The sequence below is a fragment of the Aythya fuligula genome, chromosome 3, assembly GCF_009819795.1.
Source record: "Aythya fuligula isolate bAytFul2 chromosome 3, bAytFul2.pri, whole genome shotgun sequence".
NCBI classification, from domain to species: domain Eukaryota; kingdom Metazoa; phylum Chordata; class Aves; order Anseriformes; family Anatidae; genus Aythya; species Aythya fuligula.
Window position 1 is genome coordinate 99,948,319 of NC_045561.1, and position 14,513 is coordinate 99,962,831.

The following is a 14,513-nucleotide window of genomic DNA, read 5'->3' on the forward strand; positions in this document are numbered from 1 at the left end:
CTCCCAATGTACCAGAACAAAAATGCTGGTTCAATCAAGAAATTGTAGATTATTAGCATCCATACTGCTGAAAGAGTTGAATAATGTTATAGTCCAAAAGAACTTAATATGTAGCCTAAGTTCAAGCTTATTACTCTCAAAGACACCAGGAGGATCATGGTATTTCAACCTTATAAACTACTCTTTGTCACATAAAAATATAAAGGGCATACCTTTGCTATAAATAAGCAATGCCTTCAGAAGTGGCAAGAAACTGGTCAGTAAGAACTTGCCAAGATGATTCAGCAAGTGAAACAAACCCCATACTCCACACAAATACTCCAAACTTCCACTACACAGTGGGAGAATTCCTCTCTAATCACTTGGCAATCAATCAATCTGGCTTCTTAGAAAGAGAAATCCATGTATTGCTTTAGAACATTGGTCTGCCTTTTTCAGCATCCTGTCTTCTAAGTTCTGCAGTATGATAGTGCAGAGTTAAAATAGCTTGAACATGTTGCATGTGAAGTAGACATCCAGGTCTAGTCCTGGAAGAATCAGAACAAAAAATTTAGGTTCTCCATTGTACACACTAGCCAATTATTATATTTCACATTTCTTACAAGCCCTAATATATATATCTTTATATACATAAAGCAGAGAACATATTCTGAACTAATTATCAAAAGATTTATTTGAGCTGTTTGTTTCCTAAGTAGTCTCAATTCCTGTAGGAACAGTCTTTCTATATCAATGTGTTAATTTGCATTTGATTAGATTTAAGTGCACATTTGTTTATGGTCACTATGACACCAGGTGATTCCGATCTTTCCTTTCTGTAGTAGTGACCTGTCCTCTGTGTTAATTACTGAACTTTTTTTTTTTTTTTTTTTTTTTTTTTTAATCAGAAGGATTTTATAGTCATCTAAAAAGCTGGTACAAACATTAGATCATACTAGATATAGCACACATCCTTTACAACCTCTTCCCTTCAATAGTTTGAACGTGCATATCACTGATGGTGTCGTATTTAAACAGTAATCAAGATATGTGGCCAGGCCTTGAGAGAAATACTTGGGAAATTACTATTTGCAATTACTAATTGCAGATCTGTGTGTCTTAGAATAAGATCTAAGTGTAAGGTTCATTGTTTAGCCTACAGGATATCTAATATGGAGCTCTTATTTTAAAAATAGTCTTAAGAATTTCACCGTGTCCAGAGAGTGTTCCCCAAATTGAATCATCATGAAAACACAATGCTTTTTCTTTATTTTGTAGATAGACATTAAGAGAGAGTTTTTTTTCCATACCATTCCTAAAATCCTACATCTTCAATGTTATTAGTGGGGCTTACATACACATAATAAGTCATAGACAATATTAGAGGAAGCCTTTGATAATTAATCATTACAAGATTTTGAAAGATTATGGGTTCAAATTCTAAATGTCCACATGCATGAACAAGTTGCTCTGGAATAACAAGTTAACTTGATCCATGGTAATTGCTTCAATGTGAAGTTTTACTTTGCAATAAATGTAAATTAAGATAAATCATCCTTCACTGAATGGACTGAGTACTCAGTGAAGAGTAGTTAAATTACCTGGATTAACCTCATCTTTGCCAGAGGAACGAAGCACACACTTACAGACAATGTGGCCTACCAAAAAAAAAAATAAAAATAAAAAAAATCCTTTGATGATTCCTCCATTGTTAGTTGAATCATTTGGACTCTTCTCTTTCTTTGATAATGCTGAGGAATATGAAAGAGAATAGTAATCATCTGTTCCCATTGAAAAGTTATTTGGTTGTTTAAATGATGAAGATCAGGCTTGGGTTCAGATTTACTGAAAGTAAAAGAGAGGATGAGGAAAAATAAATGTTCTGTAGCTTCCCGATTGCTACCGCCTGGTGTTCTGGTCATGTGATACATTGCTAGGTAAATGGTTACATCGCTCATTTCCTCACCTACACCAGCATTGCATCGGCACTCATATTCTTGCTTAACCCTCCCCCCCCCCCCCCCAAAAAAAAAAAAAAAAAAAAAGAAAAAGAAAAAAAAAAAAGAGACCATGAAAGACGTTGACATTTGAGTATCACAGTAGTTGGCATCTCCTCCTACTGATACATTATTTTTTTTTTTCTTTCAAGGAAGACAAACAGCTCAATGCATTCAAATGGATAGTTCGGAAATGGGAAATTGCCCCATATCACTTTGGAATAGATTACATAGTTGATAAAAGGACACAGAAACTAGCAAAATTCACTGACAAATGCATTGCAAATATGGCCTGCATATATACAGTCTGTTTCAAAAAGTATAAACAAGTCATGTGAAAGACTAATGAATTCTAAGTTATTAAATTAAATGCAAGCATTTATCCAAGGAATGCCCATTAGTTGTCCATTTCATAGTATCTTTCCTCTGCAGTAGAATATGACAGTTCAGGACAGCCAGTGAAAAGTACCCATCTGGAACTTGATGGGTTCAAGGTATAAAATATTAAGTGAGGAACAATGTTATGCACTACACAGGAGACCAGACTTGACCTCACAGTCTCCTACTTGATTTAAAATATCTAAACTATAGCAAGTGTTTGAAGACTTGTGGGGGATTTCTATTTCAGATGTAAAGAATGCAGGTGAAGATCAGCACTTTGAATTGAGCGTTCTTGGAAACAAAGTTCAGAGTTGGTATATTATTTGGAAAATCAGCAATAATCCTTCCTCTTCCCCTTGAAAATGGGAAAATTCATTTTCAGACTTACTGTGTCAGGTGGTGATCAGTAAGAAATAACACTGAACAAGGCACAGATAGTATCATCCTGCAAGAATGAAGAATGAATCCCCTTGGCTGAATGACAGTCTTGGAGGTAATTAAGGGAATTCTATCACCATCAGACTGTACAGAAATACAGCTTTTAAATTCATTAAAAGAAGGCAACCAATGAGACAGAAGGAGCCATCATAAGACAGCTGAGGCCAGCAACCTCTTTCTACAAGACTGCCAAATTCTACCCAGTGCAGGCTTACACTGAATAAAATATTCATTGAGACTATTGTGGCCTCTTGCCAACTCTAATAGCCTTTCTTGGGCCCATGGTGGAAAACACACAAAAACAAGAATCCTCAGAGACACGTTACAAAGCTACATTTGGAAAATCTACTCTGGACTATGTTTTTACCACACTACCTAACAATTATGGGAATATTTCTGTGGGAATACAGGTCTGTGCAATGATTTTGAATTTGAACTTCCCAAATGTAGAAATTTCACATGTAAACCTTCCTAAACAGTCCTAATAGGACTGCTTTTGGATATAAGATTACTTTTCAATCAGAGCTGCCCTTTGTTATGAGAACTGTTAATTCCCTCTGCAGCACTTTTTAAGATCAAGTTTTAGTTCAGAATGTCAGAGAACATAAAACTTTCAATTGAGGTTCAATAGCATGGTCTTGCAGGCTCTGAAATCTGTGTGGTACAGCATTATAATGGATTGGTGTTCCACCTCTAAATATTTGGTTGCTGTCCACTTTAGGATAAAAGACATAAGTGAATATAAGCATCTTACCTCTAGTCCTTGACTTTATTTCTGTCACAGAAGCACTACTCAGTCTGCACTATTTATACTAGTGTATATCACTACTATAGATGCTGTAGTGGCATAGTAGGGGAACTGTCTTGCCAGCACTACAGTGCATGAGCAGTACAGGTTGAGCGATTGCGTACTCCCACCTGCACTATACTTAGTTCTAGCCAAAACTAATCATTTCCAAAATACATCTACTAAAGTTCATTTCCTCTCAAGATACTGACTAATGATGAATATCAATACAGCAAACTGATAGGATATATTACTTGACTACGTGTATACCTGTTTCACATACTGAAAAATTTTAACTTTAAGGAATTTGTGACCTATAAAACGTTCACTGAAATTAATGATCAATTAATTATAAAAGTGCATACATTTGCTCCAATTGCAGTATTTAACCTTATTGTTGTGCTATAACAAAGAGCTGGGTTTTCTAGTGTGTTGTTGTTGTTGTGTTTGTTGTAGTTCTGTGTTTGTTTTTGTGTGTGTGTGTGTATTTTGTTTTTGATTTTGAATTTTTGTAGGATTCATATAAATCACTCTTAAGGATGGCTTCATTTCTGGAGCCCTTTCTCACACATTTGCAGTGCGCCTCAACCTTGGGCATCTGTCATAACACCTATGCTCATAGCATGGGAGAACGTGAAGGGCTTCATCAGAAGCAGATGTCAAAACTTTTTATGTAGGCTACAGCAGAGTGATCATCCATTCTCAGCTGCAGTATGACCTGACTGCTGTCCTGGAATCTTCCCCAACCACAGCAGGTTTAAGGACAACATGCCATTCAGAAGCAGAAACCATGATTCTGCAGATCAGTCTGTCTCCAACACTGCAGAAAGTGCTGATGGGAAGGCAATTACACGAGCTCAAAGGGACAGATTTTGCCCTTGGTTATCCTTATGTCAAATCAGTAACAGCTATTGCATTATACATGGTAGAAAAGTGACTTATTTTTATAGCTTCATTTTGTCTTTTATTCAATTATTTTCAGTTTTTATACAAACATTATTGCACAACAGAAACACAACTGATATTTGAAAATGGTAGTTCTGAGGAGGAAATAACATATTTCTGTTGGAAATATGTTATTTATCTATACATAGATAAATAACATATTTCCAACATATCTTTATGGAAAGCCTGATCTATAGGTCTTGGAATTCTTTCCAATAATGAATGACCACTGGATCAGGCACAAAGAACCACAAGTGGGATTACAGACATCTTTAAGCCACCCTATAAAATGCAAAAATGCAATGCCATCAGAAAAAGAAAAGACCAGGAGAATATGGGAAAGGGAAAATGTGGGTGCGTTAAAAGAAAAGAGCATATGCAAAAGAAATGTCTAACAAAGTCTACAAATTTGTTTTTCATATTAAACAAACTTTTCTGTAGCTTATCTTTTGTTTACTCTTCTGTGATTTGTCTTGACAAATTTTATAAAAGATCTCAAGGCTTTAGTTCTAATTCCTGTGAATTTACTGTCAGTATCTTGATTGTCTTAGATGACTCAGTTTCAACACGATTTTGACATAGAATTATTTGCGGTGAGCACAAAACCCTATCCAGGACAGTCCTTTGCACTCACAGACTACTATGCTAAATTATCGATGTCAACAAATATGATTATCTACTATCGGTCTCTGACCATAGTATCTCTTATCTCATACAACAGTTGCTTCAGTTGTCCTGAAGCTCTTCCTGCCTCTTGCAGAAATCCTTCTTTCTTTCATATATTCACCAGTGTCAACTACCATTCTTGTGTTTTGTGTCTCCCGCCAGCTCAAACTATTTGTCTTCACTATTTGTCTAAAGAATAAAAGATAAGTCTTTCAATACAGAATATCTAGTGTAGAGTTTGCCAATCTCTTTAAAAATGTACATCTGAGGCCTAACCAGTAATCAAAACCAGCTAGCACTCAACAAACTATACCACTACTTCAAACACGTATAGATGCAGAGATATGTATCACATTTGTATCTCTAAATTCCCACCACAAATACTGGTTCTAAGAAAATTGTCTACCTTCACTGCAATTAAAAGTAACAGCCAGTGGAGCAACCAGTTCCTACAATACACACTTCCATCCCACACCCTTTGAGTACAAACTGGGAAAGAGGACATTTACTTGCTATCTTTGAAGAACCCCTCCTAAAGTCCTGGATTGATTGATACCCGAGGCACTACCAAAATATAAATATTAAACAGCCAAGAGATCCTAATGACTTTAGGTATCTTCAGTGTTTGTGTGGAGATTGACTCAGAGGGACCAGTATACCATGCTTAAAGTGCTTCAGACATGCTTCATGCTTCAGACAACAGCTGCTTCCTTTAACTTCTGAGAGAAGGGAATCTTCCTATACTGAATCAAAGGACTTTGGTTTTCAAAGACTTGCCTATTTTCAAAACGTATTACTTAGTGTAAACAAATACTAGAGAATAGTTACCTTTCTCTCTACAATTTTCATTATGATACTCCTAGACTTTCAGAGTTACCACAATGCAACTAATTCTGCCAGATGTTTACAGATTTGCATATATTTTATTAGAATTTGACTTGTATTTTTGCAGCAGTGTTTTCCTCTGTAAAAAATCATAGTTCTCAAGCATTTGCTTTCCTAGGAGATTGCCCCAAGCCAAAGATTAATTTAATCAGAGGTTACTTTTTTGGTTTTGCACCTTGAATTAGCACCAAGTTCCACACTGCTATGACTAGACCATTACCAATATCCTTACTTCTGTTTGTTTGCTCATGTGTTGAAGAATATGTGTAATATTTTCAACATAAATGTATTTTTTCAGGTTTTCACAGACAACATTTAATCTGTTTGCCATTGGTGTTGCAGATAAATGTCTTCGTTTTGACTGTATATGGCTGCCTCTGTATGCATTAAGACATTTCTTGATGCAGTGTTCACCTGTTCTGCATTTATTGAAAGACAAGATCAACCTTGTTCAATAGTCAGATCCTTCAGTTTCACTTCATTGTACTGCTTTTCTTTTTCTTTTGCTGCTATGCAGCTATGCAGAAAGATTCGTAGGACCTCAAAAGGTCACCTTACCCATCCTTTTGTCCCAAAGAAAGATCATATATACCAAACTATATTACCTCATTACTAGAAGTAAATAATTTATTTTTTATGTTTAGAAATAAAACTTTTTTTTCCTACCTCTTATTTATAAAGTAGAGTAACCACACAGTTTTTCTCTAGGGTACAAGAAGCAAACCATGTCACTTATTCCAAGAAAGAACAACTGCAGATTGTAACTAAAAAAAAAAAAAAAAAAGTTTCCTAAACTTTCATTTCAAGAGTATTTTTATCAAAATCATTTATGCAAGAATTTTATAATTAACTAAGAAGTCTGTCAAATTTTCAGCTTGCCACAGAATCCTATACCCATACATTACAAAAATCAAAGATAATTACTACTGAAATTGTTGAATGATGAAGGAACATTACATTGAATCTTCAGTAAGGACTACACTGTATATCAAAGAGATGTCCTGGTATGGAAAAGCTTATTTTCAGCAATGTCCTGCACAGGATCACTTACACACCTGTATTTGAGGCAAATGAGAATTATGCCTCTCTTACAATCATAATAGTATAATTTATCTTATCATAAGCAGGCCTGATCTTTGCCTTGCACATACTTGTAGATCATGACTAACAACAGAGAATTCAGTTCACATCACTATACAGTAAGTATGAGACTGTACAGTAACTGTTAAGTATGCAAAAATTAGTCAACCAGTTTTGTCTTTATGGTTACTGATATGGAGTACATAAAGAGTACTTATGTTTTCTACTTTTTTCAAAAAGGGACCCATATTATTTCGCTTTGAACTCCACAGTGAAAAACAAGACTTAAGTTCCCACGTTAGCCAGTTATGTCAGCACTATGTTCTTCACCTGCAGCTGACCTTGACTCACACTAAAATAAGTCGTCTCCACAGCATCTCTAATGTGAATATGTTATTATTACTAGTAGCGCAAGTCATGAAACTAAACACCTTGTGCTAAGTGCTATTAAAAAAAAAGTCCCTGTAGAAAAAGTACACCTGCTTTGTCAGTCAGAGCTTGAAAATAAAGATTCAAGTGATGCCATATCACACTATCCCCTATGACTCTTTCTTTATCTCTTCTTGACATTGCTGAGAACAATCTCATTTTGACTGAGTGAAAAACAGATGTCAATGCATGTGTGATATCATCTGAAAAAATATCAAAACCTTAAAGGTGAGTGAAGATTCTATAAAATGCTAAATCATATCAAACTTGAGAGGATTTTGAAGTTAGAAATATGCCTGAAGGCCTGCTATAAAAAAGTGTACTTGTGTTTTTTATTTATGTATGAAAAAAGTTCTGTCTCTTAAAAAAAATAATAATAATAATAATATAGTTTTGAATTTAAATTTTTTTTTGTTTGTAATTAAAATTAGTACCTGTAGTCTGTTTTCATAACTTACATTCTGCCAGGTGTGCAGCGTGCTCTCCAAGTTAGCCAAGTTCCTCTTGCAGTAGTATCCAGCTACTTTCAAGATGCATAAAACCACTGGGCACATTGAATTTCCCAGTAGAGTTACAAAGAGATGTGTATGATCCTTAATGTGCTAACTGTGTCCAAGATCCTGTTTGTTTGCTTTCTACACAGTGAAATCAACCTTTCTGCGTCCTATGAGTAGAAAATGAAATAGAATCACATATTTTCCCATTTTTATTTTTGTATCAGGCAGCTCTGTGTCATTTCCGATACATGAAACAAAGAATACTTAGGGTCAACATAGATTAGCATAAAGGTAAAAAGGAGACAGAGCAGCATTATGTTTCTTGTGGAGACAGAAAAACAACTTGTTTTCATTATTCTACAGTGTCACTACTCATATTAAAACCAACAAAATTACCAATCAGAGCAATAAAGGGTGAAGTACAGCCATAGCAGCATACTCTGGGCATTGAATCATTATGTTGAAACAAAGTTAGAGAACATGATTTAAATGCACTTTTTTTTTTTTTTTTTTTTTTTTTGCATAGCCTCTCACATGTTTTTGCAATACTTCCATATTATTCTGCAGACTGAATATTAGATCTTATTATGGCTCTCTTGATTTAAACCCCTTTGAGTATAGGATTAGACTGGATCTCCAGATGTCCTTTCCACCCCAAATTTTTCCAGGATCCTTCCAATTATGTACATGATACATTCTCTGTATCAAAATAAACTCCTGGATGAGACATCAACTTCTAAGACTACCTGTCACAAACAGTGTTTTATTTTCATCATCTAAGTAAATAAAACAGTGGTTCTTCTACATTTCTTTAATTCTTAAATCAGAATACACACTTTGAACATTTCATTAAGCCGTATTAAATAAAAATGTTTTATGTCACTTTTTCATAACATGCTCTTAATAATCAACTCTTTCTCAAATAAAGCTTACTACAAAACACACAACAGGAGTGAAACATGAATTATATTTTATTCAACTAACTGAATTACCTATCTTGGTGCATTTCTGATCTTTTTTGAATTCCATATTCAAGACTCTTACCCGAGTTTTAAGGGAAGAAACAGAAAAAAAATAAATAAATAAATTGAAAACAAAACCAAAAAAAAAGTGTGTGTGTGGGGGGGGGGGGGGAGGGGAAGGGAGGGGAATCTTTTTTTGAACTACACTTCGTACCTCCTAAATCCTCTATTCCAGCAAAACCAGCACAAAGTGAGTGTAATAGAAGTACTGATCTACAGGGCCACATTTCCTCTGGGACTAGTATCCAACCTGAAGAGATTAAAGCAAGCTCAGGTATATTTGCACACTAGGCACCCGTACTTGATCAATTTGATGTGATGGAGACATACTCTTACTGGCTTATTAATAAATAAGTATATGACAGAAAGGATAGAAAATTTGTTGAGTAGAATAAAGATGTAATCACACTCCACCACCCAGTTCATCAGCCAAAGGCTAGTAAGAAGACTGATCTAACACTTTTGTGCCTGTTATTCTTTTACAGTTTACTTCCCAGCTGGCATCATCAAACTGAAATCCCTTCAAGCCATAGAGTCTGTCACAGTTGTAAGCAAAAAAAAAAAAAAAAAAAAAAAAAAAAAAAAAAAAAAAAAGTCAAACACAAAATCATAATTTTTATGATGATCAGGGGAACCTGTTCTTATCTTCCCTTCTAACTTTCTTTTTCTTGCTGACCCAGAATAATTTTTAAAAAATATATATACATACATATATACATAAGTATATATATGTATGCATATATATATACACACATACATATAATATATATAATAGCAATTGAAAGAAAAGGGCAAAAGGATCAAGATAACAGTTCCCTGCAAAGCAGTGTACTTTACATGCAGTTATCTCTAATTTGCAAAAGCATTCCACAAGACAAAAGAAGATACATGATGTTACACAAGCAATAAGCTGTATCCAAATCTATTTTCTGTAAGTTTACTATGTAGTGATGAGCCAATAAATTCTATAACTGCAAGTGAAGTTCAAGCAATTACAGTTATCTTATTGAAAATAATTTTTTGACCATGCAGGCCCAAGTTGAGAGAATGGTATGCTCTGATGTCTCCTAACCAGACATGGAACTTTAAGCAGTGTATGCTGAGCACTCTGAAAAACAAGCCACTTTGTACCACACAAATCCTTCGAATTGCAGCTTAAGAAAAATTTTGACATATAAGGTGAATTTATTTATTCTAGTTAATTTAAAATTAGATGGTTGGCAAGTCAAAAGCACATGAGTTCAACGGGATTATTTGATTTAACCAAAAGTATTTTGGGTGTAATTGTAGCTGACTGTGCAATATAACTTAACGAAGTACCCCCAAGATAGAAATTTTCTAATGGAAAATCAAACTATTTTATTTTGGAAGGAAAAATATTCTGTGCTTTTTTTTTTTTTCCATTGTTGTCACATTTACACTTTTTATAACAAGAACTCATAAATTTCTTCAGTTCTAATGAAGGTTTAGTTTATTATATCTTGAAACTTAATTTAGTGTACTTGATATTTGACTTGCATGCTTAGGCCTTGATTCTGTAGAAATTTAAATTTAACTTCAAAGCAACAGATGAACTCCTATTAATTTCAACAGGAGCACCAAGTTGAGTACATCATCCAAGAATCAGGATCATATTCTACTATGATTGTCCATAAACAGCCATCTCATTTTCTAAATCATAAGATTCCTCCCAATATACCTAGGAGGCATCTGCAATTATTAATAAATAATGTAGGAGGTTCTCAAGATTTGCAGCAATGTATTCAAACTTGTTTATTGTCTTGTATGATCCATATAAGTGTTTATGTACTTATTTGCATGCAGATTTTTTTTGAATTATATCAGTAAAATCTCTGTGCAGAGTTCAAGGAAGCAAAAAAGCTTCAAGTAATATGAAGGAAAAGTGGCAACAACTGAATATATTTAAAAGATAGTTTTCCAGAAGTAGTCAGGACCTTACCACAAATGATTACAAATCTAAAAGTCATACACAGTAAAGCGAAAAGTTGATTAATACAGATATCCCATCCCTTTCAGTTTGATACTGTTTTGATCATTAGTGTTTCAGGTACTTGTAAACAGGTACAGCAACTTTCCTCTAGAGAGGACAATAAAGTATTTCTTGGCTTATGTCATGAGTGTGATGCCTCCTGAGGAAAGATTGTTTTCAAGCTTACCACAATCAAGATTTTGGTTAATCAAAAAATTACTTACAGAAATGACATGTCAAACTCAAATTTAGTATTCAGACCTTCATTTGGGCAAAATGGTAAAACGATCAAGAATTCAACTGATAAAGCATTGGTTAATAATTATATTTTATATTTAATTGCTTGGAAAGCCATACTGGAATAGTGTATAGGTTAACATCTCACAAATCAAGAAACTAGTACAAAATGCATCATTCCCCTGAAAAAAATCCAAATGACTTCAGTGGAACTAGGATTAGGCCACTGGCTCTGTATCCATGCAAATCCATTGTCTCCTTGTTCTAATATAGCTGTCTGGCAAATTCTTTTAACTGTTACCATGGCTCTAACATTTTGATATTTCAGCAGAAAAATAACAGTTAAGTGTATGTGTGAACAAACACTAGCTGAGACATTTTTAGTCATTTTAGGGTTACAGTTAACAGTCAGGTCAAAGCTTCTTCAAAAAAAATGTTAAGCTATGATCTGAAATCTGTAATTCTCATATCAGAAAAGTCATAATATGTATCAGCTACTGATTCTGTTTTCACAGTTTTCAGCCCTCTATGCTTATTTATTTGTTTTCTTTTTATCCCTCATCTGGCCAAACAAGGGACAGGTAGAATCTTTTGACTTATTTGCACGGATGAGTAAGAAAAGGCCTTGTTCTCTTATAGCCATCTGTTTTTAAGTCCAGCCTACAGTAGAAACCTTTCCAAGAAACAGTTGTGATGCTCTACAGCTCTTGGGAATGCATTTTTTTAAGAATTCATGCTACCTTGAAGGTCTTTGCAAACACAGTGTTCTCCATAAATGATTCCACTAGACAAAGCTATGTTGGAATTCTGGATAATGAATGCAGTTTGCAGAAATTTTGAGGCAGTGCAATGTGGGATCGAGCATTCTGCCCAAGGAATTTTTAGAGTTTAGGTTCAGCTTCCTCAATTCTTATTTCATTGTGCTTTTTTTTTTTTTTTTTTTTTTTTAACATTTTTTTCTGTGTGAACACCCCTTCTTTTTCCTTAACTTCCCAATTTTAATGCTCATGTTCATACTTCCAGTTTTCCATCCTCATTCTATAACATCAGAAAGATACACAAACCAATGGAGTTCTTATGTCTGTTACAGAAGGCAGCAGCTATCTTCTCTGTATGTGCAGAGCTTAAATTTAATCAGCAGATTTTTCAAAAAAGAAAGAAAATTAATGAAAAGCAGATGATGGAGGCAAAAACTAAAAGTTGCCACAAAGTACAGGTATTTGCCTGCTGGGTAAACACAGTCAGATTTTTAGCCCTTGGAACACTCATGATGCAAATCTACCATGTTCAATAGAAGAAGCAAAGCTTTTAGATACAGGATAATGTAATTCCATCTCCTGTAATTGTGTGCTGAGAACATACTAACCTTCCAGTGAAATGCCTTAAAAGTAAAAGTATTTGTATCCTGGAAAACTAGAAGCATACTGGCTCTGGGAATCTGTAAACCTTGATTGCTTCCATTGGTTAGCATTTTGATGTTGAAAACTCTGTAATAAACATGATTATTGTAAAGGTGTAAGAGCTGATAATCTTGCAAAGTGTGGGAAAACAAAATAAATAAATAAATAAAAATTAGTAGGCAAGACATCCTATTTCTGCTTCTCTTAACTTTCACCTGCATAAATACAAATGACACTTTTGAGTTTTTGAATTAAGTGATGATGGCTCAATAACTGCAGTACAATTATGAAACCTATGTAAAGCTTACATTTTTAGGAATCCTTTTGCAGTGCAGTAATGCAAAGACAGTTTTCTAAACCATGATATTTACAATGTTACAGTTATTTTATTAACCATAATTCTCAAAAAAAAAAAAAAAAAAACAAAAAAAAACACAAAACAAAACACAAACAAACAAACAAACAAAACCTATCTTTTCTTTCCTAGCTCCTGAAGTGGCATCTGATGGGTATTTGGTAAATTAAAAAATACCTCTAAAACAAAAATAAAGATGTTTCCAGTGACAGTAGAAAGACTGGAGAATCTGAACACGAAAAAGCAATCATAGGAGCCAATCTGAATATAACTTCTAGAAGCTTCAGAAGCATACTCTCATATGTGTTATTGGCAGCACTGCTTTGGATCTGCTTGTTCTGCTCTTTGAGTAAGCTATACTTATGACTGCAAAAAAATTTAATTTCAAGTTATCCACATTTTACTGAATATGGTGACAAGAACACATATAGAAAAAGAGAATTCCATATACTTTTTTAAGCAGAAAAAATGCATCACAGTCTTCACAAAATAAAACTTTATTAACCATAACAAACATATAAAATGACAAATAAGAAGTGCAGGGTGCATGAGTCATTAACATATGTGCACTCCTGTCACATGCGCTTGTTTTCCACTGGAGTTGGCTGGAAGTAACACTGTGGCAATCTGTGCTGGCTCTTGGGCAGGTAGGAGGTAAAGAAAGAAGGTATATGGGATGAGATCTAGTCCGCAGAACTGTTTATGAAGCACAATGTCTTCTGGATTGAAATGACTAGGTGTTTTGGTCCATACTGCTTTGCAGTGCCTGCATTTGCTACATCAGGATGCTCTGGCTTCAGGGTACACTATTCAAGTGTGTCTTTCCTCCAGACTGTTGTGTCACCAGGGCCAAACAGAACTATGGAGAAAATCTATCTTTTTCTTTACTTTATTATTTTTTTTTTCTTTCTGATTATCATCTGGTTCTTCTCAGCCAAGGTCACCGATAAACATCAACAAAATAAAACAAAACAAAAAAATATATTATTAGGCCATAGATAAAAACTTCCACCTTTTTCCCATACATATGTTTTCTCATAATATATGAAATGGGTCAGACTTGTGATGGACAATTCAGAAAGCTGGCATCCAGTGCATGCACTACCATACACACCAGCTGTAAAATCATGGCAGTAAGTGTCACTGAGAAGGCAACGGTCTGTTCATAAATTGCTGAGGCCCTGAGAAGGTTCTTCAGAGCAGATGAACCCACACGTGTTACCAGCCTCTATGCAACAAGGACTACTCCAGAGCTGATGAAGGTGAGGCAGTATAACTGTAAAAGGAGAAGCAAAACAGGCTTTCCTAGAAACTCACTCCCAAAGTTGAAAGAATACATGCTGAAAAATGATGACAGGGTCATGAAGGTAAAAGGGGATGTTCATGCAAAGATCAACCTGAAAATCCACTAATGGAATGGATAGC

General features: G+C 34.6%; 1 protein-coding gene across 12 annotated transcripts in view; it reads right to left on the minus strand.

The window, feature by feature from the left end:
• Positions 1-14,513, minus strand: part of MYT1L (myelin transcription factor 1 like) — a 333,487-nt gene that overhangs the window by 303,324 nt on the left and 15,650 nt on the right. Inside the window, exon 1 of one of the 12 annotated variants that reach the window (XM_032185535.1) lies at positions 6,745-6,794. The exons of the other annotated variants lie outside the window; for them this stretch is intronic. The gene's annotated coding sequence lies outside the window, so the exon portion shown is untranslated. Of the gene's footprint in view, positions 1-6,744; positions 6,795-14,513 lie in introns of those variants that run through there. 12 annotated transcript variants of the gene reach the window in all.